The 27,808-nt window shown below is 36.8% G+C and overlaps 1 long non-coding RNA gene across 1 annotated transcript; it reads left to right on the top strand.

The window, feature by feature from the left end:
* The first annotated feature begins 3,016 nt into the window (after positions 1–3,016).
* On the top strand, positions 3,017–26,922 carry LOC117321525. The gene is made up of 2 exons (XR_004531375.1): positions 3,017–3,478; positions 22,969–26,922. It is a non-coding gene; the product is annotated as an uncharacterized LOC117321525 (long non-coding RNA).
* The last annotated feature ends 886 nt before the right edge of the window (positions 26,923–27,808 follow it).

The following is a 27,808-nucleotide window of genomic DNA, read 5'->3' as shown; positions in this document are numbered from 1 at the left end:
TCAAAAGGTTTCTACACAGATAACCGAAACTGCATAGTTAACTTGAAGATATAAAGGAAGATAGATTTATCCGGTAAAATCATCGGCCACAAGTTGATGTAGAAAAGTTGGATTTAAGTGTTGGCGTACGTGGAAGACCCTTTTACCAACCATAGGACAATGTAAATTAGAGGTATACTGTAAGGAAGATAATTTTACTTATGTAGCTTATTAAAACAACAAACGTAACTGAATTAAAGACCATCATTAAGGTATTAAAACTTTTCGGTTTTATTTAGAACACGAGTAGAAGCTCTATGATTTAACGTTGGCCTGCTATAGACAAAGACAATACAACTGTGTTGTTTAATATTTGCATTGTTCACATTCTTCTTTTTATATTAGATTCATCCGATTTGGCCAGATTGCGTTTTGCAGTCATTAAGTTGATGGATTTCTTTTGAAGATCACAGGTGATTGACAACCAAGTTCAAAGCCAGTCAATTCAACGGTATGGTGACTTCGGGATTTGATGTACAGCAAAGGATCCAGCTTCCCTTTTTGTTTTTATCCACAAGCTGGCGATGACTGAACCTTGGTGCAGAGAGAGAAAGTGAGCGTAAACCCTGGAACATCGAGGGGGAATGTTATACTACCATCACAATGAAGTACGTCTATGAGAATATACTCACATATTAATGTCATTATACTTGTGCAAGAACAAATGTTACTTTGAGATAAGATCCTACTGAAATATCATTTTCCTTTTAACAACAATCTCTCTCAAGCAAATACCGGTAGTATGATACAAACTGAAAAAAACAACACAGTTTCTCCTTTTGATCTGCAGCAAGACAAAAACCACCTGTACAGTTCTGGAAGGCTTCCGTAAACAGGTGAGAGGCCAACATGGTTACTAGGCATTAGAGACGACATATTGGAATTTTAATCCTTCTGTTGTTAACAAGGAAATCTTACCTTAGTTTCCCTCTCTACTTTTTAGTTTACCTTGTATTTTGCATACGCTTATCAGAAATTGAGTGAAGTTTTTATAAAACAAATTGCCAAGATAAAAACATGTGTCGGAAATATATAGAACAACCACACCGGAGTGTAGCTAAGTATCAGGTAAATATCCACTCACGTGCATGTCAAACGGTGATAAATTTGGACAAATAGACGGTGTTGGTTGAAACCGAATATCTAATTCTGACAAACACGTGATCGGACGTGTCTATGGTGCTAAGAAGTATGTCTGTATGCACATTACATATATTTATGTTGAGTTGTCTATTTCAGAACGGGTGTCCCCTTCTCACAAACTCTCTCTCTGACTGTAGTTGTACTTACTCGATGATCTCATTAAAGTCAATGGCGTCTATACTTCAGGGGCAATTTGATCCCCTGTTTCTCATCTTCATATCATACTCTTGTTTCACCAGCTAACAAACCTTGACCATAGCCTAAAACATCTTAAGGAAAGTTTTCTTTCAGTCTGTGATCTGAACAATAAACAAAGTTAGTTTATATTACCTCACACTGATATCGATAGTTTAGGGAGCACTAAAACGTATATACGTGAAAGGTTTAATACTTATACTGAAATGTAAAGCCCGGACATCAATGTCTCCGTTCACAATTGATACCGATTAAATCAAATTAATGTATCATCGTCCTCATGTTTTGTTGCATACCTGCCAATTGTGTCGTTAATTTTTGTGTATCATTTGAACGGTTCATTAACTCTTGTTTATTTCACAATAGGGATACACATCACAATTGTATCATATGCCTTGGTAAGTTGGCGGACTGATATCAACAAAGAAAACGTATTTCATATCAAATAGATGACGTCATCAACTCGATAATGTTGCACATTCTAGAAAATGATATCAGACATTCAAATAAAGTGAAACAAAACTGGTATGGAATACCGTAATCTAATTAAAATTAGATATTCATCATTCATACCGAGTTTACGGGGTAGATCTTATCAGATTGGAAATACCAAAAATATCAACCTTTGTTATAATCATCAGTAGATTCTAATAACTTGTAAACAGCAACACATATAGATAAAATGATAGAAAATTGACGAGGCGAAAGATTCATAGTGAAGGCAGAGAAAAAGACGAGATTTTACAAAAGATATCAGTCACATCCGAGATCATGTGATCGATGTTTCGTAAAGGCAGTGTTTCTGGTACTGTTTACCATGGCTCAGAAGTCTAAAATTAGCGACCCGTGACGTACCCTGGCCGTACCTACTACATGAATTATTGATAAGGGATTCACACATATATCAATTAGGTCTAGTAGCATGAACAGTGCGCCGGATTCAGGTAGGGAAATGTGATTTCATTCGTGAATTACATTGGTATCTACTGATATGACGATATTAGCGAATATATTTTGTTGGTTAAGCTGGTGACCAGGATCTTTACTATAGCTATAAAAGGCGACATGTTGTGTCAAAGCATTAATTTGAATAATTACAATGTATTACTCTTCAAAGTAAACATTTAAATAATTCGAATGAATACCCCTCCAAGTGCGTTATTGGATTATAAACATACATTTGTACCCTTAAGAAATAAATGTGTTTACTTAAAATAATAATATTTACATATCAGGTTTATTAAATATGTGAGAACTATACATGGTTTTATTGATAAATCTTATCAACAGTACCCTTTATGAGACCTAGAATACATTAGATGTCATTGTGTTTTCATATCGCTTAAGTCTTAACCGGGTACGGAGTTGGGTCTGAGAGAACCTTCCATTAACAGTGCGTTGGAGGGTGGACAGGTTATGACGCACCCGGCAATGAATCACGAACAGATCATTTATTCAACAGCGCACGAGCTGTCGTGCTATTCACTAACACGTGGTCTTCAGATCGAGTAAATGTATTATAATCAATTTCCTGGACGGTGTTTGTTGTCATTAACAGACCCCAGCCTTCCCTCTGATAAAGACCTACAATGAACTAGTCTATTTCTTTCTCTGGCCTTTTGTATGAAGATTTGCTCGGTGTATTGGCACTGTGTTAGGTGTATGAGAGCGGCTAAATACCTACTGCTCCTAGATAGTGTATCTAACGGAATAGAGAGGGACATACAGTCCGCTACAGGGTGTGCACACGTGCTTGTATGTTTAAAACTTTAAAAGGGAATAACATTTCAGACCAAGTTAATTAATTCTAATTCAATAGTTTGGAATACTACTTCATAAACAATTGGATTATAATTGGATGGGGAAGTGACATATTGGAAGGTTACATGCAACACGTATTTAAGATATGACCAAATGTGGTCAGTTTATGTGAAATATAATAATATTATGTAAGTGACGACGTGATGGACTGTCGAGAGTACCTAGGCTTAGTGTGCCGTGTTCTGATCGCAAGTAAATCTGCTTAAGTCGTCATGTTACCTGCAAACAGATTAATGTACTGTTGGACGTACCTGATCAATAAGCCTGCCACTGATTACAGGTAAGTTGTACTCGGGTAATTCCTGTGTTGGCAGGTTCCTTATGCAAGAAAATGCACTAAAAGTTACAGTATGTATAATAATATACACTTATCTTACCAATAAAGAAATCAATTTGCTGTAACTGTAAATGATATTATATCGGAACACATTGTAATGTATGAATACCTACATTACACGTGACGTGTATTTCAGCATACACAAACGCGGGTAACATAATCACGATCACGGGCGATAGATTTTGTGTATAATCGATACAATTCGTGTTTACCCGTATACTCACCCTAAATGTACAGTATATCTATACCTATTATACTTTAGCTTACAGTGTCCGATAACTGTGTGACATAACAGGTAAAAACAACCAAGTTTCTCGGAAATCCGAGCATGATAAACGTAAGACGATTTGGATAACCTACATACTCGTCTATTTATCTCTCGTGATACTGTCTGTCCGATACGTATTTATCTTAACAATGATGAGATTATTTGTCTTATTAACAGTATATTGTATTAACTTATCTACTTCAGAAAACTGTACTGTAATGATAACAGACAAAATGACAAGGATTGTTTTAGCTGCAACGACCTTGACTTGTAACTAACTGTTTTTACCAGAAGCTGAGTGACATGTACCTATAATCAAATGACCTTCACCTCTAACTAAGTATCCTTCATATGTAGCTTATTGGCCTTTACCTGAGCGTTCTTTATTTGTAATTTGTACGACCTTTACCAATTCTTTTTACGTCATTTACCTTTAGATCAGTGACCTTGGCCTTGGCCTTGAATTGAGTGACGTGATGACGTTATAGACACTATCATATACTATAATTTGACATACGTTACGTCTGATATATGGTAAACCACACAATGATCGTTTAGTATCACTGATGTGAAAATGTTCTACACCATCGCAACTTAACCTTTAAGGCACCATATCAGTTTAACTTCGAAATAACACAGATTTATCAAGATAATTGTAAACAACAATAGACGATAGTTTATTCCAGAAAAAATAGCTAATTGCAAATGACAAAGGTTAATTTTATGTGCTAAAAAAGTTGATTATAAACGAAACAGTTAATTTAAACGAGATAGTTAAGCTAAGTTTTTGTCAGGTTCGATAAGTATACATCTAAGTAACCGTCAAACGTGAGAACCAAAGGACAGTTTATCTTACATATGTATTTCGTGAAATTGTCAACTACGCAGCTGTGTGCGTTTGTCAACTACTGCTGGTGTAAGTGCTATGTAAATAATGGGACAAGTTATGCAATGTCGAAAGGGTGTTCGATTTGAAAATGAACGCAAATATTGATTCACCGAATCCGAATCAATATGATTTGAATGAACACGTACAGGACATCAGTCACAGTCCGTGTGTCCCCTGTCTCGTATGATTAAGTTTTTATAGCTATGTTTGCTTGTTTTTAATCTGTCCTGTCATCATAAGGTAGGAGGTGTAAATCTGATTACAATTCGGGTTAAAAAGTCTCGGTTTATAACGTGGTTACTGGTTTGTGTCGTTCGGAACGTGATGATAATTTAAGGACACTTCGGGAGCATCACACTTAGTTATGGTTATATTACCATTCTCTTACTGGGGAAACGTAATGTTTACATTAAGTGATTATCAGAGCAGGTCTAACCTGTTTTAAGTAAGAGATTCGTAGGCCTCTGTGATCAGGACGTCCAATATATCGTAATAGATTACCAGGTCCCTGTAACATTTTAACTGCTGAGAGGCGCCATTTTTAATATGAATTAACCTACTTAAACCCAGTTAACACTACATTCAATCTAATTTATACTATAACCTAGTTAACACTATGAATAAAGTTAACGTTATATACCCAGTTAACAATATAAACCTATATCTAGTTAACCAGATTTATAGTGTTAACTGGGTTTATAATGTTAATATTAATTTACCTAGTTTAACCTAGTTAACACTTCATCAACCTAATACATACTTTTTACCCAGTTAACACTATAAATATAGTTGACACTATAAATCCAGTTAACAATATAAACCTTGTTAGCTAGATTCATAGTTTTACTTAAGTTTAAATAGTTTTAATGAGGATAATTTAATGTTAACTAGATGGATAGTGCTAACTAGGTTTATGTTGTGTAGTGTTAATACTAACTTACCTAGTTCAACATTCAACCTAATCTTTGGTTTGTTTGTTTTGGATTGTTTTTGTTTAACTTCCTATTAGCAGCCAGGGTCATTTAAGGACGTGCCAGGTTTTGGAGGTGGAGGAAAGCCGGAGTATCCGGAGAAAAACCACCGGCCTACAGTCAGTACCTGGCAACTGCCCCACGTAGGTTTCGAACTCGCAACCCAGAAGTGGAGGGTTCGTGATAAAGTGTCGGGACACCTTAACCACTCGGCCACCGCGGCCCCTGGTCAACCTGATCAATACTATAAACCCAGTTAATATCATAATTCCAGTTAACATTAAAAACCTGGTTAATACTATAAACCCAGTTAACATTATAGATCCTGTTAACACTTTATTTGATCTGATTAATATTTTTATCCCTATAATGATATTGACTGCCAACACACCCTCGTTATCAAGTTGATATGATCGGCTATTATATTACAGATCTTGTATACATACATGTATTATGTGTGTCGACTGTCGGGTTGAAGACGCGTGGGTTAATATGATATTCTGTCAAGTTACCCACTGACAACATCCCCTGTCAATGCCTACGCTCACATGGGAAACGGTTAAAATCGTCACACATTGTTTTATACAATATACTATCACGGTGTATATTAACAAGTACTCGGCTATTTTTTTTCTCTCCAAGCTTCACAGGAAGGTTGTAACATATATATTTCGTCTGGGACCGACTTTCCATTTTATACCATAATCTCCGTGATTTACCGAGAGTTCTGAAGTAGATGGCAGACTGCTCTAGGATAATTACTCGCGGAATTGTGGGTGAAATAGATTTAACAACCACAGAGGGAACTGTGTTAAATGTCAGCGTTGCAATTTTCGTAAGACAATCGTTTGTTTTGTTTCACGAAAAATTGCATTAATTAACATTGTTATCGTTGAGATGTGGTTTATAGTGAAGATATTGATGGATCTGTTTTAATCAATATGAAACGTTACATAAGATTTTGTGGCACAGCAAACGTATTTATCGGTTTATACAGATAATGATATGACTCGCTGTACCCCCAGTTGGCTTGTAGCTTGACTCCAACAGAATGACTCTCAAACGTTTATATAAATGAATCACGAACGACTACGAAAATCTAATTTTATTTCAATTTTAAACCACTTAAACCCGAACAGAACCCTCCCACGGTTCACTATTGTACAAAAAGACTTAATTAGGTCCCACGGGAGTGCATAGGAATGTTTTACAATCCGTGTACAGCTGAAACGGATCCAGTCATGTGCATGTCATCTGCAGAGGGATATGTCACGGGGGTCTACAAGGTACATATACCTTAGAGTCAGACATGGGGGTCTACAAGGTACATAGACCTTACAGTCAGACATGAGGGTCTACAAGGTACATAGACCTTACAGTCAGTCATGGGGGGTCTACAAGATACATAGACCTTACAATCAGACATGAGGGTCTACAAGGTACATAAGTACATAGACCTTACAGTCAGTCATGGGGGTCTACAAGGTACATACGTACATAGACCTTACAGTCAGACGTGAGGGCCTACAAGGTACATAGACCTTACAGTCAGTCATGGGGGTCTACAAGGTACATAAGTACATAGACCTTACAGTCAGACATGGGGGTCTACAAGGTACATAGACCTTACAGTCAGACACGGGGGGTCTACAAGGTACATAGACCTTACAGTCAGACATGGGGGTCTACAAGGTACATAGACCTTACAGTCAGACATGGGGGTCTACAAGGTACATAGACCTTACAGTCAGACATTGGGGTCTACAAGGTACATAGACCTTACAGTCAGACATGGGGGTCTACAAGGTACATGGACCTTACAGTCAGACATGGGGGTCTACAAGGTACATACGTACATAGACCTTAAAGTCAGACATGAGGGTCTACAAGGTACATAGACCTTACGTCAGACATGAGGGTCTACAAGGTACATAAGTGCATAGACCTTACAGTCAGACATGGGGGTCTACAAGGTACATAAGTACATAGACCTTACAGTCAGACATGGGGGTCTACAAGGTACATAGACCTTACAGTCAGACATGAGGGTCTACAAGGTACATAAGTACATAGACCTTACGTCAGACTTGGGGGTCTACAAGGTACATAAGTACATAGACCTTACAGTCAGACATGGGGGTCTACAAGGTACATAGACCTTACAGTCAGACATGGAGGTCTACAAGGTATGGTTTCTGTAAAGTCTAAAGTAGAACAAAATACAAGAACAGGGACAATGACAGCTGTACGCCTGAGGTGATTTAGACCATTTAAGTAGTTATATTCGGATTGTCATCACCTGAGTTAATTAGGACAACAAAGTAGATTAGATTTATCAGGCCTCATGACTATAGGGACATTCGCTGGAACATGAAGTTTCTAACACAGTTGCCTAGCTATGTATACTGATCATTTCGAAACATCAACAATGTGGTATATCCTTAATACCAGGTATGTGGAAATAGAGCAACGGACTAAAATCGGGAAGATGACGTCGACTAAATCGGTGTATCACGTGTACTTCAAAACTCAAAAGTCAAGACATGAAACATCTTGTAAACACGATCTAGTCAACCCTCGACCTTCCAAATCCTCCATTAGCCTGTTAGCAATCAGACATGTTACGAATCCCATCACGCCATTTTCCTTATACCTTTTATTGAACCCTTATATCGAGCTCGGCACTCTACACAGCACAATCATCACCACTTCCTCTGTAAGGAGGACTCTCGTTACCTCTGTAGGCCCTACTAACCAGAAGGATACATATTTGAAATTGACAAGTTTTTTTCCAGACATTTCCATGTCTATGTCACTTCCGGGTTTCTATATTGAATTAGACAACAACTGAACTTCCGGTCTAATCTTGATCTATACCTCTGTAAATTATTCAAATATATGTATGTGTTAAAATGTGAATGCTGATTCTGCCGATATAAACTGTGTGATTTGTAAACATTGGCAGTCCTTGTATAGTATGTAATAAGCATGTGTCAGGTCTCCATGTGGTCCGTATACTGACTTCAATCATCCCCGTCACAACCTCAACGTGACTCTGGCGAACATGTGATACTGTACGGCACTCACGTGAACCTTTCTGTGGACCTTCAAACAATATTGTTAATTTGCATACCAATGACACGTAGTTATTTGCTAGTTTGTTTTGAAAAAAAAAACAAAAAAACAAAAAACAAAAAACAAAGTGATATCGAATATAGATAATTTTGTATATCATTGTTATGGCCCCATCCGTATCATCTATAAGATAGGCATGATGTACTATCTCTGGACTTAAGAGACGTTTTATTGACTTAATACATGCGCTTACCCACTATATGTTATAGGAAGAGAGAGGTATAAGCAAACCCCTACAGAACTGTGGATTTTAATTTGGCCGAACCTCGATACGAGGCCGCCGTAATTTATTTACATCATCCACTGCACCAGATGTATATGTCCTGTCTACTCATCTGCTGCATCCATTGCTATATTTGGCTATTAATTTCCCGTCTGCCCCCTAACTACCCCGTTTCCTATGCTCTGACTTGGCAATACCTCGCTTTTGGCCTTGATGTTGAGTATCTGCCCAAACGAGGAAGGCTTATATATCACTACTCTCTGGCCGACGTCGTGTTTTAGAGGTGATGGGAAGAATCCGTTATAGGTATAATGTGATGGGACGGAGTGTCAGTATACGTGTCCAGTGTATGTCATTTCAGTAAGATGGCACTTCATAATGACCTCTGGTCACGCAATCAACCAACGTCTGATACATCTTACTTAGGCTCTCTCTAGAGAATGAATCCTTAAAACCTCGGTTTGAAATCGGACAGAGGTTACATGTTAGAGTTGTCTCATTATCCCGACACGTGTGTATTATCCACACGACATCCACTGATCAAATCAATACCTGGACGCCAATGTCCCATAGCCCCTTTACTGATAACAATGACAAGTAAATGTTTCGGTAGTATTGGAGGAAGAGGGACTGGTCGACAAAGTCACAGACCCCGTAATAAACCGGAGGTCTGGTGAAATAGTGGTACGTCAATCTCCGCCATAAACAGGCCATGAACTGTCACTAGGTTTCGTGACGGTCGGGAATATGTTATCCAAACACCTAGGTCAACTCTCTATTGTACCCCATCAAACAGGTAGTAGGGTTCCCTAACGTCGAATGTTTGGTTAGCCTTACGTTCCTATCTCGACAGCGGTAAGTATGCTAACCAGCGATTGTGTCTGTTTGTCTTGTATAACTAGTATGATTATTCATGGGAATCGAACCCCTTGAATTAATTAACTACACGAATTTTCCGTATTCTAAGATATGACGTAATGAATGTTTCCACGGTGATATTTTATAAGCAGTTGGTATCTATGGAGACTGTTTTAACACGATGTCTATTTATTCCCAATATGAACCACTTCAATTTCAGAGGTTGTTGCGTTGTTATTGCTTTGAATTTTAATGTCCTTAAATCTGTATCAATGGTTGGCATTTGTCAGGGATAATCATGCGTTATGTGTTCTTTGCCAAGGGATGAAATTTGCCTGGGATGATCATGTGCTATATGTCCCATGTGGTTCAATAAATAACTGCAAATACTTTAGAGTGCATTGGCTAGGTATACAGCATCATAGAGCTCCTCCTCCTCCTCATCCTCCTTCTCGTTACTAGCCGTTACCCGCTACAGGATCCTACTCTTCAGGATTCGAAGAAAAGTCCTCCTATACCACGTGGATAATGGTGTTGTACCACATCAGTATAAGGGTTCATGACTACGTAAAGCCGTGCGTTACAATCCTAGATTATGATACTCATATCAGAAATATAAAAAGGTTGACTTACCGTGCACTAGACAGCCTCGAGATTAATGGAACACCAGCATATCTAACAGGGGAGACAACAACGAGAATAGTGAAACACTAAAACAACAAACCACGAGAATAAAGGCACTAGCAGGGGAAACAACCACAACAATTATTGGACATCAAATCGACATAAAAGACAACCACGAGAACAGTGAAACACTAAAACAACAGACCAGCACATCCACGAGAATAAAGGGACATCAAACTAACAGGGGAGACAACCACAACACCTAATAGGCATCAAACCATCAGAAAAGACAACCACGAGAATAGTGAATGACTAAAACAACAGACAAAGACAGCCACGAGAATATCGTGGCATCAAAATTACATCAAAGGCCACACGAGTTTCCACGGAGATATTCAGGGTGTTTATTAATTGAGGAAATTAAGAATGTTAATGTATGATACATATAACTAATTTACAGGATTATAACCGATACATACTGTACCATATTTCCCGTCTGTTGACACCAGTTATTGTACACTTTGTCGGGACACGGTATCAAGGCTTCCATTCTCATTTAAGATATATAGGAATGAAATACAAGTATGAAAATGATGTCTGTTTTTTGTCCGTGCTATACAGTAATCGGGTCGATTTACTTTGGAAGTTTCCTTTGCGCTCTGCCTTTATATACTACATCAAAGGAAAAGTCGTATACACGGGTTAGCTACAGACATGAACGGGACACAAATCAATGAAACATTATGCAAATTTAAATACACGTATTTCAATAGAAGATATATTCTTTAGAATTTCAAACTAAATTTATTTAAATAATGGAGAAATACACAGTATACGGCGTCGGTTGTGTATGTAAATGAGAAATCGGGGAGATACTACATGAAATGTTTACAAAATCAAACCATCATAGTATCACAGTCAAATAAGGTACTGCTAACTATCGTGTAATCATCAAAGCGTTTGCATTTTTAATGATGGTTTCGAAGGTCATGTCGTACCTACAAGTGATGAAGGTTCCGAAGGTCATGTCGTACCTACAAGTGATGAAGGTTCCGAAGGCCATACAGTACCTACAAGTGATGAAGGTTCCGAAGGCCATACAGTACCTACAAGTGATGAAGGTTCCGAAGGTCATGTCGTACCTACAAGTGATGAAGGTTCCGAAGGCCATACAGTACCTACAAGTGATGAAGGTTCCGGTTCCGAAGGTCACGTCTTCCCTACAAGTGACGAAGGATACGAAAGCCATACAGTACCTACAAATGGAATCTCTACCCAGAGTTAGTGTTCCTTAAACAATGTTAGTGAGTATAAGGAACGACAACTCTGTGTATAATTTGCTATAAGTGGGTCCGAAGGTCATTTAGTATCTCGAAGCGAAGAGGATTTGTTTGTTAATATCACAGCTCACATCTTTGTTACTATTCCTTGATTTTATTGTTTTGTGGGGTGGCCCACAACTCTTGATCAACTCTTTGTTGGATTTGTATTCCTGATAAGTAATGTACCTATTACTTACCTTTGTTTTCCTGATAACTAATATGCCGATTACTTACCTTTGTATCCCTGATAAGTAATGTACCTATGACTTACCTTTGTTTTCCTGATAATTAATGTACCTATGACTTACCTTTGTATCCCTGATAAGTAATATAATATGTACCTATTACTTACCTTTGTATCCCTGATAAGTAATGTACCTATTACTTACCTTTGTTTTCCTGATAAGTAATGTACCTATTACTTACCTTTGTTTTCCTGATAATTAATGTACCTATGACTTACCTTTGTATCCCTGATAAGTAATGTACCTATTACTTACCTTTGTATCCCTGATAAGTAATGTACCTATTACTTACCTTTGTATTCCTGATAAGTAATGTACCTATTACTTACCTTTGTATCCCTGATAAGTAATATAATATGTACCTATTACTTACCTTTGTATCCCTGATAAGTAATGTACTTTTTACTTACCTTTGTATCCCTGATAAGTAATGTACTTTTTACTTACCTTTGTATCCCTGATAAGTAATGTACCTATTACTTACCTTTGTATTCCTCATAAGTAATGTACCTACATGTATTACTTACCTTTGTATCCCTGATAAATAATGTACTTTTTACTTACCTTTGTTTTCCTGATAAATAATGTACTTTTTATTTACCTTTGTTTTCCTGATAAATAATGTACTTTTTACTTACCTTTGTATTCCTGCCTACAATCCCGCATTCTGCAGGTCTTTGTTTACTCAAACACATTGTCGGATTTTATTGTTAGCAGAGTGCGTACATTTATTTACATATACCACGCAGAACCATTTTATGTTGCCCCTTCTTGTTTAAACCTCTTTACATTACAGCCATAAGGAAATATAACTGCACATGTACAGTGTACATGTAGACCTCGCTTTTGGTCTGATTTCATACTTTAGTGCACCGTTACCTGTACTCGGATCTACTGATATGTCAGTAGAGAAGCGATAAGTTTATATAAGTGATTTGTCGGGTGCTGACGAATTCACAGTAAATACTAAGTTTATCTCTAAGTAATAGATTAACGGATGTCTGCCTGTTGATGAATCATCCCTTTTGACCTCGACAATCGTTCCACTAGTCAGTAGTTTAAATGGATTAATTACCTACGACATGCAACTGTACACAAACCTACCAGAATGGACATGTCAATTTACCGCTTTGTCTGTAACTAACAGATAGGATTAATTCACAATTACATACAAACAGCAAATCAAGCAGCTGGTTAAATAGCAAAGATCCTGCTATCTATTGTTATTGTATAAAGTAATTTATCAGATATCTTCATCATTGCCGTCCTTGTTTACGTTTCTACCTTCATCATTGACGTCCTTGTTTACGTTTCTACCTTCATCATTAACGTCATTGTTTCCCTTTCTACCTTCATCATTAACGTCCTTGTTTACCTTTCTACCTTCATCATCAACGTCCATGTTTACCTTTCTACCTTCATCATTAACGTCCTTGTTTACCTTTCTACCTTCCTCATTAACGTCCTTGTTTACCTTTCTACCTTCACCATTATCGTTCATGTTTACCTTTCTACCTTCATCATTACCGTCCTTGTTTACCTTTCTACCTTATTCAGTAAATTTCAAATGATGACCTTATATTAATTCATATTTCAGTGAAATGTCACGTGATACAAGTACATGTAGACTGACTTACAGATACATTGCTTGCGACCACCATGTTAGATGGCGTGCAAAACAATACAAACGAGTCAATGAAGTATTCATGATTTATATAGAATTCACGTAGATAAACACATTAACATACTGTCTTTAAAGGTAGAAAACAGTGGTGTCATGTGTGACCAAACCGGTACAGGACATGTCTGCTCCAATCCTGTGTTTCAAATATTCCTTCATTTAAATTTAAATATTGTTTGGGATTCAAAATGTCACATAACAACCAAGTATTATAAAATGTACACCCGAAAACCAATATAATCAAAATATACACATCTAAAACATCCCCTCAAACATATACACTGTCATCTAGTGCACACATTAGAGATTATAAAGATGCTGTTCCACAATACACCTACATACGATAGGAGTATCTAAAACGGGCAGTGTGGGACACAGGCGCCTGGCATTCTCAGTTGTCGGTGGCGTAACTAAAGACCGGATCATCTAGATATATTATATATACTTTACTATTATATTGTGATGCACCCCTTTAACTAATTTACTTTGAATCTAAAAATCTAAAACATTACTATTCATAGATATGTCACCGATATGCCACTCACTACTTATTTTTATTTTACGAGGATGGAAACATTTCACTTATAATTCATCAACTTTGGTGCCATATTTATTTAAGTTTTTTAGAATCAAAACATTCCAAAATATATAACAAGAACAACAGCAACAACAACCACGACATAATGAACTCGGACAAAGACAGATGAATAATTACGATTTAAAGAGCGAGTAACAAAGCACATTGTATGGTGACATGAGTCATTGTACACAGCGCCACCTGGTGATGAATTCGTATTGATCCACGACTACCTGGATTTTAGTCCATGTTCGAATTACGCGACATGGTCACGCACTCCCGATTAGACACCAGAGGAATATTTCATTGAAACATGTGCTCTGTTGACGTATAGGAATTACTGGCAGACAGACTTGTGTGTCCTGTCCGAATCTCAAAATTATTTCCCTTCAGATCAAAAGACGTATGTTATCACCTAAAGTGGAGAAGTTATTCTGTCTCAGTTCTGAAGAGATATGTCATTTCAAAAACAAGGAAAGGTGTCCTCGCCCATGTCAGAAGACGCATGTCATCTCCTACACTAGGAAAGGTGTCCTGGCCCATGTCAGAAGACGCATGTCATCTCCTACACTAGGAAAGGTGTCCTCGCCCATGTCAGATGACGTATGTTATCTCCTACACTAGGAAAAGTGTCCTGGCCCATGTCAGATGACGTATGTTATCTCCTACACTAGGAAAAGTGTCCTGGCCCATGTCAGATGACGTATGTCATCTCCTACACTAGGAAAGGTGTCCTGGCCCATGTCAGATGACGTATGTCATCTCCTACACTAGGAAAGGTGTCCTGGCCCATGTCAGATGACGTATGTCATCTCCTACACTAGGAAAGGTGTACTGGCCCATGTCAGAAGACGTATGTCATCTCCTAAACTAGAGAAGTTATCCTTTCTGAGTTCTGAAGAGATATGTCATTGGTCCTCGCTCAGTTCTGACGACCTGTTATTTGCTTATCTGAGGAAGTTGTCCTCTTATTTCTGATACTCATATACTCTCTCCTCAATTTAGCAATATCTGTAGATAGTTGCTATTTCCCTGGTATAAGATGTCACGGAGGCCATTCATGATATTCCTCCATATATAGATGTCTATGACCTGCCATACATAACAATGGTCTAACTCTATAACAGTTATAAACTGATGCTAAATTGATTCGTGACATTTTGTAAACATTCCGTGATATAATGGTTGATATAAACTGTTATCACCATTGTGGGTAACAGAATGGCCTGGGGATTAACTCGCATCAAGTTCCAATAATATTTTCGATGCCAACGTGTCCATGTGAATAGACATGGTAGTAAATAAACATTTAACAATAAACAGAAATACATATTACTCGTGTCAGACAGGATTACCGAGCCTATCGGTAATAATAACACGTATTGTATAAATCAAGGCAGAATCGCGTTGTATAATGGTCAATAAAAATTGCTGATTTAACGTATTTATAGAAGTGCTGCATTTATATGTTAAGAATAGAATTAGTTTTGACCTATGGATTTAATTTTATTTACGGACAAAGCTAGTGTGTATAGGTTTGTATAAGATAATGTGATAGAAGTAATATTTTGATGTGATAGAAACAATATTTTGAATTAGTTTCGTTTCGCTCTGTTTATCGGTATATAAAAGGAATTCTAACAATTTACAGATATTACCGACAATGTACACAAAAACCTCATTAGCAATCTAATTATAGGCTCTAAATACTCTCTAAATCACACATCAACTAACTTTACTTTTGTTCTGCCTGCTAATTATTGCATTTTAAATTTCTGTTTCATTTGTATGTGACTTATATACACGTATTTCTATAGAAGAATTACAGTGTATATATAAGATCATAAATAATGTAGATATTGTTGACTAAAGATCCTAAGAGGCGACACATTTGGGATCTTACAACAATACCATTAGTGAAAGGTTAAGAGGGAACTGTAAAATTTCTGCTGTTCATAATACGCTTTAGGGCCTATTAGATAAATTCTCGTTGTTTTATGACGGTAAAATAGACTGGTTAAGTTAAACACAGAGGGGCTAGTCAATTTTACATTGTTCTGGTATATATTTGAGGGGCTGATCAATTTTACATTGTTCTAATACGGATTTTATATAATGGTTATTTTACATTGTATTTAAGGGTTTGATCAATTTAAATTGTGTTAATAAGTATGGGACATGGTTTATTTTACATTGTTTTAAAAAGCTTATTTTAATTTGAGAATACGTACAAAACCAGCGGATACGTTATTTAACAGAATGGCTACATTCTATTATTGATTTAAGATGTTGATTTAACATTGTTCTAATAAAGATTAAAGATCTCTGTGAACAATATCTTGAAGACCGACTAATAGGATTTTAAAAGGGTTCAAACGTGTAAACTGGGAAACTAAATATGAATGATGATGTCAGAGAGTATTTTGTAAAAGTAAAATGAAAGATGAAGTACGATGATACACGCCCTGGAATTGAATCGATGGCCCAAATAGTGAGTTTTATGAATGAAAGCCGTGACAGTCATCATTATCTCGTGACGTGTAACGTATCCAAACGTTAATGAAACACAAAGTCCTTTTTTACAAGTTTTATTACATATACAACATATACAACATCTGACAATGACTCCCGACTCCACTTCCCGTATCCTGTTGCGTTCCTTCTAATGAATGAAAAGTTTTTTGTTGTTGCTGTGAAATGTACATTTCATCTGCACTGTGCTGAGCATGACATGCCTCCGGTATCAAATGTACATTTCCTTCCTGTAGCTACCTTTGCTACACACAAAAAAGTTTTTTTCTTCTTGGCAGTAAGTAAGATATTTGGCTAGATAGCCCAGTACGAGCGATTACAGTGGGCACCTGGTCTAGGTATTGTTTACTGTACCATAACTGTACACCACTTTGCAGTAGAGTGATGCACTCTCTAGACGGACACTCTGGACAACGAGTGATATCACTTCAGATGGACACTTTGGACAAATTGAGTGAAATCACTTTAGATGGATACTATATGTTTAATAATCAAAACACAGGGTCAAATAAGTATCTTTTCATAAACCCCATGTTACGTGCACGTAAAATAAGAACCAACGCAATAGAAATGCTATCTAAAATAGGCATTCTATTATCTACTTATGTACCATAGTACTTTATTCCACAGAAGTATTATAACATTCGTGCGATGTTTTACTATAAAGTAAGTCAAATGAAATGTTTTAATGATGTTTCGATAACAAGAATTTACAATCACGTACATGTACATTAGTGTGTTAAATGTATTGAAATAGAAAGTAAACTCACGTCGACCCTAAACTCTACACTTTGACTAGGTAATATCTGGCACACAGTCGGCTGTGGTCTGATTAGGGTCATGTGCCAAAGTATCAGGTTAGGTACAGTTGTTTGCCAGTAATTTGTTGAATTACACAACGCCTGCCACCTGCTGATGCTTCCACCGACTGACTCAGACACGGATGTCAGTTTCCATGACGTCACTCTGTACTAATCAGGCTGTTTTGTTTTGTTTTAGCTTTTGACCGTTACCACGTTAGCGTTCACTGTGTAGCGTATCAGTTTTGGGGGACAGAGTATAAAGCCCAGACACACAGCATTATTCGTCAGGTCGGGGTATAACATAGTTTGATATAAATGGTTGTTTGTTCGTATATGTATGGACATCTCAGCACTACGATACCTTGCCTAGGTACTACGATTACTTGTAATACCAATTCCTAGACGTAATTCTACACCCAGTCTTGGGATTTGAGGGGTCCCCTTGCCAAATGCAGAACAAGTTCAGTTAATTTTGAGATGGTTATGGTATGTTCTCTCTATTCCTGAACATATGTATTTGTTTGATAATTCAATAACTTTTTGGTATCTTATTTGTGGTTTCTTGTTTAAAATCACTTGTGAGTCCATGCATTTATCTAATGATCCCTGGAGTAAATGAAATCGGAATGGTAATTTTATATTAAAAGGCATTGTTCGGATAATGATATTTAATTAGGTAGGCTCAGTTTACCAGCTATATGTACCACCTTTGTATCGGAATCGTTACACCATAAGTGGTACGAACTGTCACACCGTTTTATGGAGCCACTCATGATCAGTTAGTTGGCTTTATGAATTGTTGAACTACCTTTACCGACACTGTTACCCACCACACGCCAGGGACAGGAGGTATACTGTACTTTGGTAGGGCTGTCTTTATCACTGTGATACTATATAAGATATCCTACACATTTCCCATTGCCTACGCCAGCCTTTGTGTTGACGGACGATAGGCTGTTGATGACCCCGATCCGACAGTCTGTCAATGGGTGTTAGACTAAAGGTGATCCGATGGTCCTGATTTGTAAAATACCCGGACCTAGTACGGATTAAACAAAACACCTACCTGTAAAGTTAATAGGTGTATCATTAAACCAAGTTATTCGTGCAATTTATCCCAGATCACACAGCAGGAAGTTTATGGTGCTGTGATGTATTTAGTCTTTGTTCCTCCGGTATTTCTCAAAATAAATCATGTTTCGTTAGCATACAGAAGTAAGGCATTATTTCAATTATCTCTTGTTTATAACTGTCTTCAGCTGTAAGGAGTGAAACAATCGCTATATGCCCTCTAGGCTCGTATATATCTTAGGCTTTGCAAATAAATGCTTTGACTACTTAATTTCTGCTTTTCTCTTTTGATAGTTATTTTTTTCCTCATAGGTGTTTGCTGTCCTTTCTGTATAATTTTATAACCGGATTGTTTGTTCACCAGAAGTAATTAAGCATATTAACTATACTATATATTAGAATCCCCAAAAATGTCGTATTTTATAATTATTGGCAATTCACACTTTTTTTATTCAAATCGTTGGCACATTCTCTGAGCGTGAAAAAAAGGAGTGAAACAGATCTATTAGTATTTAAAAGCAAAAAGGAATGATCAAATCACAACTTAATAAAAATAGAAAATAGAACAAAAAAAAATATCCTTCAATCCACTTACCCGAAAATATCATTAGGGTGGGGAATATATACATCATACCGCCCAGTGTAACTGAGACTTTCTAACCAAACAAAAGTATGTCTTATCTAAAAAGGTAGCTTTTCGTTGATAGAAGTGTCAATCCTACTTCAATTGTTAAATAACACCTTAACAGAAGACAGAAAAATATTTTAACAAAGGAATAGAACAAATGTTATTTGTACGAATGATCCGGTCAGTGGGGAAAACTGTCGGTATTCATCTGATCTTAAGAGATAACGTTGTAATCGATATCCAAACAAACAAACACGTCAATTTGATTTACAATGAGTATTACCAGACTTGTGCTTCCGCTGATACAACTAATTACGTTAAACTAGATATTGACATTTTGTATTAAAGAAACTAGCCAAAATTAGCCAGTTGTTGCGTATCAAGGGGAAACTTTCTGAAGTAAATCACTGGGATCATTGGTTTGGAATACGAGCTCCACATAGGGTGGATTATACCTACTTTTGTTGGTGTTTGCTTGCTCGATTTTGAATTGACTGTAAACGGTTTGTTTTCTGTAGATGTCCACGTAGAGGTAAATATTTATATAAAGTTTGACAGTGACCGATATAGGCTACCGTCCATGTCTGTCCTAAACGTATACAGGGTGACGGGAACTCGGCTGTCTCTGTGTTTACTTGGTCCGCCAGTCACTAGCCGGGGTTGTTCCGAGATGATCCTTTCAATACATATCGAACTACTCGCTATTTACCTAGTTTGCCGAGGTCGTTCCGAGATGAACCTTTCAATACATATCGAACTTGTCACTATTTACCTAGTTTGTCGAGGTTGTTCCGAGATGAACCTTTCAATACCAATCGGAACCCCTAGTCATTTTCTCCGAAACTATACGTTCGCAGACGGAGGCGAGGTGCTCCGACTGCTTTCAATACATATCGAACTGGGTTTTATTTTGAACCTGTTGTGTAAAGTTCCCATTTGTTTCATAAAGCGGTCAACTAAACTGGTTTGTGAAACAATCAAACCATCCCATTGTGTTAGTTGGATGTTTTTGTTCAAGAGAAAGATTGCGAATGTTATTTAATACCGCAAAGGCATATCTTTGTTTATTTGGAATTGTTCTTATACATATATATTGTAGTTTCCAGCCCCTGTATGTTTTGATCAGAGCAGTAAACGGTTCCTTATTCAACATGAATCTTTTCCGAAAATCTCTGATGTGCTCTATAAACAACGTAATTATGAATACGGAGGATTTTCTAATGCCAAGGCAGTATCAAAGCTTCCATGACTGAATATGTTCTCTGTTACCATTTTTTTTTTCAATGAACGTCATTTCTGAAAAAAGAACTTTCCCTTTCTTTCTCAAGTGGAACCAGTTTTTGAGCTTAAGAACCAGTTTGAAATCTAGTCTGAAACTGTAAACCAAAACCTAACCCAGTTTAATACGACAATTCGTCCTTAGTTTGCCGGGGGTGTTCCAAGGCTAACCTAGCAATGTATCAAACTAGTTACTGTGTGCCTAGCTTGCCGAGAGTGTTCCGGAATTAAACTGGCAATATGTATATTAGTCACTATGTACCTAGTTTGCCGGGGGATTCCAAACGGTAGAGTAAAGGGTTCAATGAGACTACTCGGCCTAGATTTGTGAGAACCTCCATTCTAACAGAAGTTGTGTGACCTCTAACGACCCGAGTAGAATCTGTGTTTTATCTTTTCCAATTCATTCATGTTTTCGCTATTTATCTCAGGGGATGTGATTGGTGTATGGTGATTAGTGTATAGATAAACACCTGAACATATATATACTTGTGTATCTGGGACATGAGCTAGACGGCCGTTTTGTTCGGCCCTTTATCAGGTGTGAGGATACACCTGCTTATGTATCAAAGCCTTGTCAACTTTACTACTTACGTAATACCAGCCATTCGAGGATTACTGTTTCATGTAAAATTTAAGAAGTTGGGAAATTCATTTTATTGATTATTAAATAAAGAAGACATGACTTATTGTCAACAAAAGATAATACCTACAACGCTATAAACTCTATAGTATGAACCAGATGTCGGGACCGATGTTTACTGACATCTAAAGCCAGTAGTATTAATGAAAAACATCGTCTCCGTTCTAACAGTTGGGAACGAACATCACGTAACACGATAAATCGTTATCAGGGTTCAGTGATAGGCTAAACACATTTGTTAAAGATAAATAATAAATATGTTTTAATGTAGTTGACTGTATAACTTAATAACAATATCAGATAGGTTTTGCTTAGTCGACAGAATATTGAAACTGTATTACAATGTAAAATGTGCTTCACTTAAACGGCAGAATATTGAGACAGTATTACAATGTAAAATGTGCTTCACTTAGTCGACAGAATATCGAGACAGTATTACAATGTAAAATGTGCTTCACTTAAACGACAGAATATCGAGACAGTATTAAAGTATTAAATGTGCTTCACTTAGTCGACAGAATATTGAAACTGTATTACAATATTAAATGTGCTTCACTCAGTCGAGAAAATATCGAGACAGTATTAAAGTATTAAATGTGCTTCACTTAGTCGAGAAAATATCGAGACAGTATTACAATATTAAATGTGCTTCACTTAAACGACAGAATATCGAGACAGTATTACAATATTTGATATGCTTCACTTAGTCGACAGAAGACAATAAGTATATTACTCAAAACATCATTATTTTCATCGTATATAACCATGTGATATATATATTTAGTGTAAGTACATCAGCTATTTATTATCATTATTTTATGCCTTACAGAGACAACTAGTCAAATATTCAATGCTGTAAACAAGATCGTAATACTACTGCTAAAACAGGGCATGTGTGTATTAAAAACATTCTACCCTACATGTGTATTGCAACATTCTAACATAATATGTAATGTTAAACCACACATGAATAATCCAACATTGTCCCCTATATATATTCCAAAGTGTCCCCTTTATGTATTCCAACATTCTCCCATTTATGTATTCCAACATTCTCCCCTATATGTATTCCAGCATTCTCCCCTATATGTATTCCAACATTCTCCCCTGTATATATTCCGAAATTCTCCCTTATATGTATTCCAACATTCTCCCCTTTATGTATTCCAAAATTCTCCCCTTTATGTATTCCAACATTCTCCCCATGTATGTATTCCAACATTCTCCCCTATATGTATTCCAATATTCTCACCCTATATGTATTCCAACATCCTCCCTATATATTTAGGACAGTAATCTTGTACCATGCTAACCCTATGTATGCGTGGACAATTTCGGTAAAGATGCATCAGGCCTGTATAAGTAGCATGCACCGATTTGAACCAGTGCCACTCTTCTGTAACGTATATAAGATGATTTAAACCCCTCCTTTACCCGAATTTACACCTGAATGCACACATTGATAGGATTAATGACAAATACAGAGCGTGACCTCTGTTCGTTAATTCCCGTATTACCTAAACCCTATGTAGAATTAGCGTACATATCCTTACTGTCGTGTCCAATAACTCTACAAATGGGATTACTGACGAGCTAAAAGCTTGTGTTAACTTGGAATCGACTGTTTTTAAAACATGTGGTGGCAGCTAATGTATGTACACGAATGAATTATTTTGTATTTTCAGATTTGCTTACTCTGGGATTTGAATTGGATCAGCATAGTAACGGACTAAGCACGATAGTAACCGGCTCACGTGAATTGTTTCTAACGACAGGAATACGAACTATAGCAGCAGAATCTGCAGACGTAAACGATGTCTTGGCTCAAGTTCTGGAGTAGCAAGAAGTCAAAATCGAAAGACATCAAAGATGAATACCAGAAGGAATTCCAAAAACTGGACGGACAGACGGATGCAGAGAAAGAGAAGAATAAGCTACGTCATTCCTTGTCAATATCTCGATCCGGAAGATTCAAGTCGAAGAGTCGACAACGATCCGGGATTTTAGATAAACCGGAATTGTTCGACGGTAGTAATCCATCGGACGGAAATGCTTCGTCTACGTCACAGAATCCAACCCCTTCCGGGTCGTCCAGATCCCCTAACAATACGTGTAGAGACATGAGACAATTGTCCGGTATGCATGGATTCCAGGGGGGCCGGACAGCTCCTCAGCCGGCGGCGGTATAGTGTCCCACGTCTGATCAACTTTAGGTGACAAATCATGTGTTTTAGCGGATGATAACAGTTCTAGATTTTCGTATGATCATGTGACCAAGCGGCATGCCAAGTGAAAGTGCAAAACATAACCGTACATCCATATTGTTGCGTATTAACACACCGAAGTGTTTCTATATATGATGATAAAGTGCCTTACTTGTTTTCGATAATGCATCGAAGTGTATCTGTGGAAATGCTTGACTGAATACGAATGATTCACGAATACAAATGACTAAATTGTTTTGTGATTAATGGATCAATTCATCGGCTCTATGCAACCCTTAATGGCATGCAGACTTATTTAAAACGTATAAAGCAAGCCACTTACCGGAGGGTACAACGGGAAGATATCACTTGATTATAAACAATAACGAAACTAGAAACTGTATTACGTCAAAAGGACGCGTGTTTGTTTTCGACGAAATCATTATGTTTCTGATTACGGTGTGATTGCCAGGAATAGTTGCTAGATTGTTTGGTGAGGATGGACGAAAGAGTATAAATCTGATAGCCCTGACACACAGGGTTATAGTGTGAAGGTGACCTTGACATTTGCCTTCACAATGGTGAGTTCATTATGTCTTGCTCAAATTGTGAAGTGTATAAGGTCTCTATCCCTGCCCTGGATATACTGGTGGGCTTTATTCCTCGTTGGTACTACATGATACACTACCCGTTTACGAATTGTTTTGACAGACTTGACGTGATTGAGCTGAGAAAACAACAACCCCTTTTCAGAACCAACAGTAAAAACGATGGCCGTATAGCAATGTTTCGGTATAAAAGTTCCGTCTGTAGTGAATGGACAAGTTTGTAGCATTGTCATAACCTTTTGTTGTATTTAATGCAAAGAGAAATCACATCGACGAATTATTTTTGTAATTATTTTGCATATGATCGCATGACTGCAATATCTAATTGATCATTTCGAATTCATTTTTTGTTTCCGACACAGAAGTGCCATTATCGTGATTTGCGTTTGTAAGACCAGCTTGATGCTGTCTATCCGAAATATTCCACCATCAACAATACATATGATCACAATGCGGTTTACATAATTAGAGGGATCAGTTGTAGTTCTCTTTGATGCATAGCTTTACATTCCAGATTGTGGCTTATCGCTTAGTCGATAAGTTGATATGCATACCATTCATGTTTCATTTATAAATAGAGAAATGGAGTTTGTTGCAAATCAGAAAATTGCGTTATATATATAGTATCATGACAGTAGTGTTTTCACTGTGATTAAGTTTCTACGTCACTCAATCAAATAATCATTATTGATGTAATTGTTTCTGATTTATATATATTACCTATCTGGGATATGCTAATATTTGCATGTTGGTAAGAACTCCCTGACATTGAAAGATTTTGCTAATATGTAAGTAACTGTCTCATAATTTTGTTGTAACCTTAGTAACGACCATTTTGCCCTGATCTCACGTGATAGCTGGACATCTGTAATGTAAGTTGGTAAGACAATAACACTATTGTTTATCCAGCATCATTCCCATCGGTTACGTATGACAACGTCATCGACGTTAGCCAATGACGTTGACATGTGTACAAGGTATATCACCAGCTGTCATTATTGTACAGCTGAACAACCATAAGAATTGGTGAAAAAGTCTTAGAAATAACGAGTTTGATTTGTTGTTTGTAACGATTTTTTTTTTTTTTTATTTAAGACGAAACTAATAATCACTATTTATAAAAATGTTTAATGAATCTGCGTAACAGAAAAAATCGATGTAATTTGCAATTTTTATGCACGGTCCCTCAGTTTACATAGTAAAGTAATTATTTTGTCGGTATTCTCTATAAAGTAATTATTTTGTCGGTATTCTCTATAAAGTGATTATTTTGTCGGTATTATCTGTAATGTGGTTATTTTGTCGATATTTTCAAGCTTGTTAGAACAAAATATTAGTAACTGTTACAGGTTTTTGCTAAGGACCAAACATATGTATCTTACGAACATCCTCTTGAAAATATCAAATTCATCAAAATAACAATGACTGCCCCTCCCCTTCAACAGTAATGCATTAGTTCAGATTTGTATTGATTGCTAAATTTCCACACTTTCCGCTCATGAAGAGTCTCAAAGAAGGACGAAACGCCTCTGTATTAAAACCTGATATTCACAAATGTGTAAATCTTTAATTTAATATTTAAATAGAGCCCGGATAGTCTTTCCATCGTCAAACGTTTTGATAATCATAAAACTACAACGTGACCGTTGTATGTGATATAGGAATGTTACACATTATAATTACATCACATACACATAGCATTAGAGACATAATTATATCCGCCTGTATTCTACCAGGTCCCTGATATTGAACAGACGGGCGATGACAATTTTGTAGAATTATCTCCGTGACAGAGAGTAGAAGGTCCGATCACGTACAAATTGATTCTATTATAGTGAATCCTTTAACACCTCTGTCTGTAAGCTTTGATGTTTAACATTTTCAGACTTCCACAATTATTTCAAAAATAGATGGACATTTGTAATCAATCCTACTCCGAGATCTTTTTCTAGTCAACACAAAACAATTATAGAACAGAGTCGTTTCACGAACCAATATTATTACAGCTGTTTTTGATCTTTGGTTTCGGCTTGCATTAGTTTATAACATGATAATTACTCCCGTGACTATAATCTATCAATTAAATCTAGTATGTGAAATAACAACACGGCAATGGTTAGGCACTAGATATTGCTTTGTTTCTGTACGGAGAATTTCCCGCATGGTCAGATTGAAAAGTATTTGTAGAGTGGTAAAGGAATTCATCCGGTATTGTTTCATTAATTATAAGGTAGATCAATATTGCGTGTAAATCTGCGCCAATGAGCGGAACTAATTAGGTATCGGGACACTCTCCCTGATATACCTGTAGACAGAATGATTAACTTAGCAGATATTCCGGAGTCAAACTGATTGCTCGTTCAGATATTTAGCTGCTACAACTATCACAAAAGCTAGGTTAATGTTGAGATATACATCATTGATGATCACATCCAATAAGTATTGCTTTCATCAGGACTTCTAACCATTTATACTAGTTTCACTTGCTTAGTGACGTCACTGTCAGACGCCTTATCATTGTACATTTGGTTTGCGTTTTTCCAGATTTAGACTTTAGCATTCTATCAAATTTCCCGATTTATATAAACAATGTGATTCTCATTGTTAGAATGAGTATAACATTTTAAATCACGTTTATGTCAATGTTTGCGGAAGAACATTTTTCAACAAATTGTTACAGATTATGCATATATGCTTTAATTGCAGAACTCTATTATGGATATGTTAAAATATCATGTGAAATATATAAAGAATTAATTGTGTTCACAAGGTATGGTGGTCTGTAATTACCGTCAGTTAATTAAAAAGAAATCTAAAGTAAACTTAATACGTGTTGTTTTGATTTCGTATACTTACACAGTCGGAGACGTTTGGGGATGAAGTCAATAAGTGCATAAGTATAAAACTACAATTACGGCATAGATATATGGTTTTTATCAGACTACCTCATCCGTAATCACGCTTTCCGGACGCTCTCATTCTGGAACTGTGATAGTTTTTGTTTCAATGGTCAGGATATCTGAGTGTTACAATAAAAAAGGATATCCGAAACGTTTTACCGCTGGTAAAAATTCCGGGTGTGCCCGTATTTTTTTTTATCAGAAAGGTCATTGTGTTAGACTGAGGGAAGTGGTTCAAGTTAAAACTAAACAGAAGTTACAATACGTCAATGTCAACAACGCAGAAGTTTATCTTTTTGAAATCAACATGCGATTATCTTAATCCGAAAACACATTAATCTTACGACAACAGGACCAGCATAGTTAACTTGAAACAGTTAGTGACGCGATTTATTGATTATATTCACGATATCGAATTAACGTATGCAGACTAGATTTAAGTTTTTTTTAAATAACGCTTTACAGAGTAGAACACTATTTTATTGTAATTTGATGGTGTTTGCTGGTCTATAGGGTTTACTGGGCATTGAAAAGGTGTCTTAAAGACGACATATTGTATTATCTCAATTACACGCTGGAATAAAATGGCACATTGGACAGAAACGAAATAGTATCACCTGAAAGACTGAAAGCAAAACAGGGAAGATTGCACTTAAGAGACTTCCCTGACGGAGTGAACTGCACTCCCCTTTCCTTACTGGTAAACTGAAGAGACTTCCCTGACGGAGTGAACTGCACTCCCCTTTCCTTGCTGGTAAACTGAAGAGACTTCCCTGACGGAGTGAACTGCACTCCCCTTTCCTTGCTGGTAAA

Source organism: Pecten maximus, chromosome 2, assembly GCF_902652985.1.
Source record: "Pecten maximus chromosome 2, xPecMax1.1, whole genome shotgun sequence".
Classification (NCBI taxonomy): Eukaryota; Metazoa; Mollusca; class Bivalvia; order Pectinida; family Pectinidae; genus Pecten; species Pecten maximus.
The sequence above is the reverse complement of the archived record's forward strand: the minus strand, read 5'-3'. Positions and strand labels throughout refer to the sequence as shown.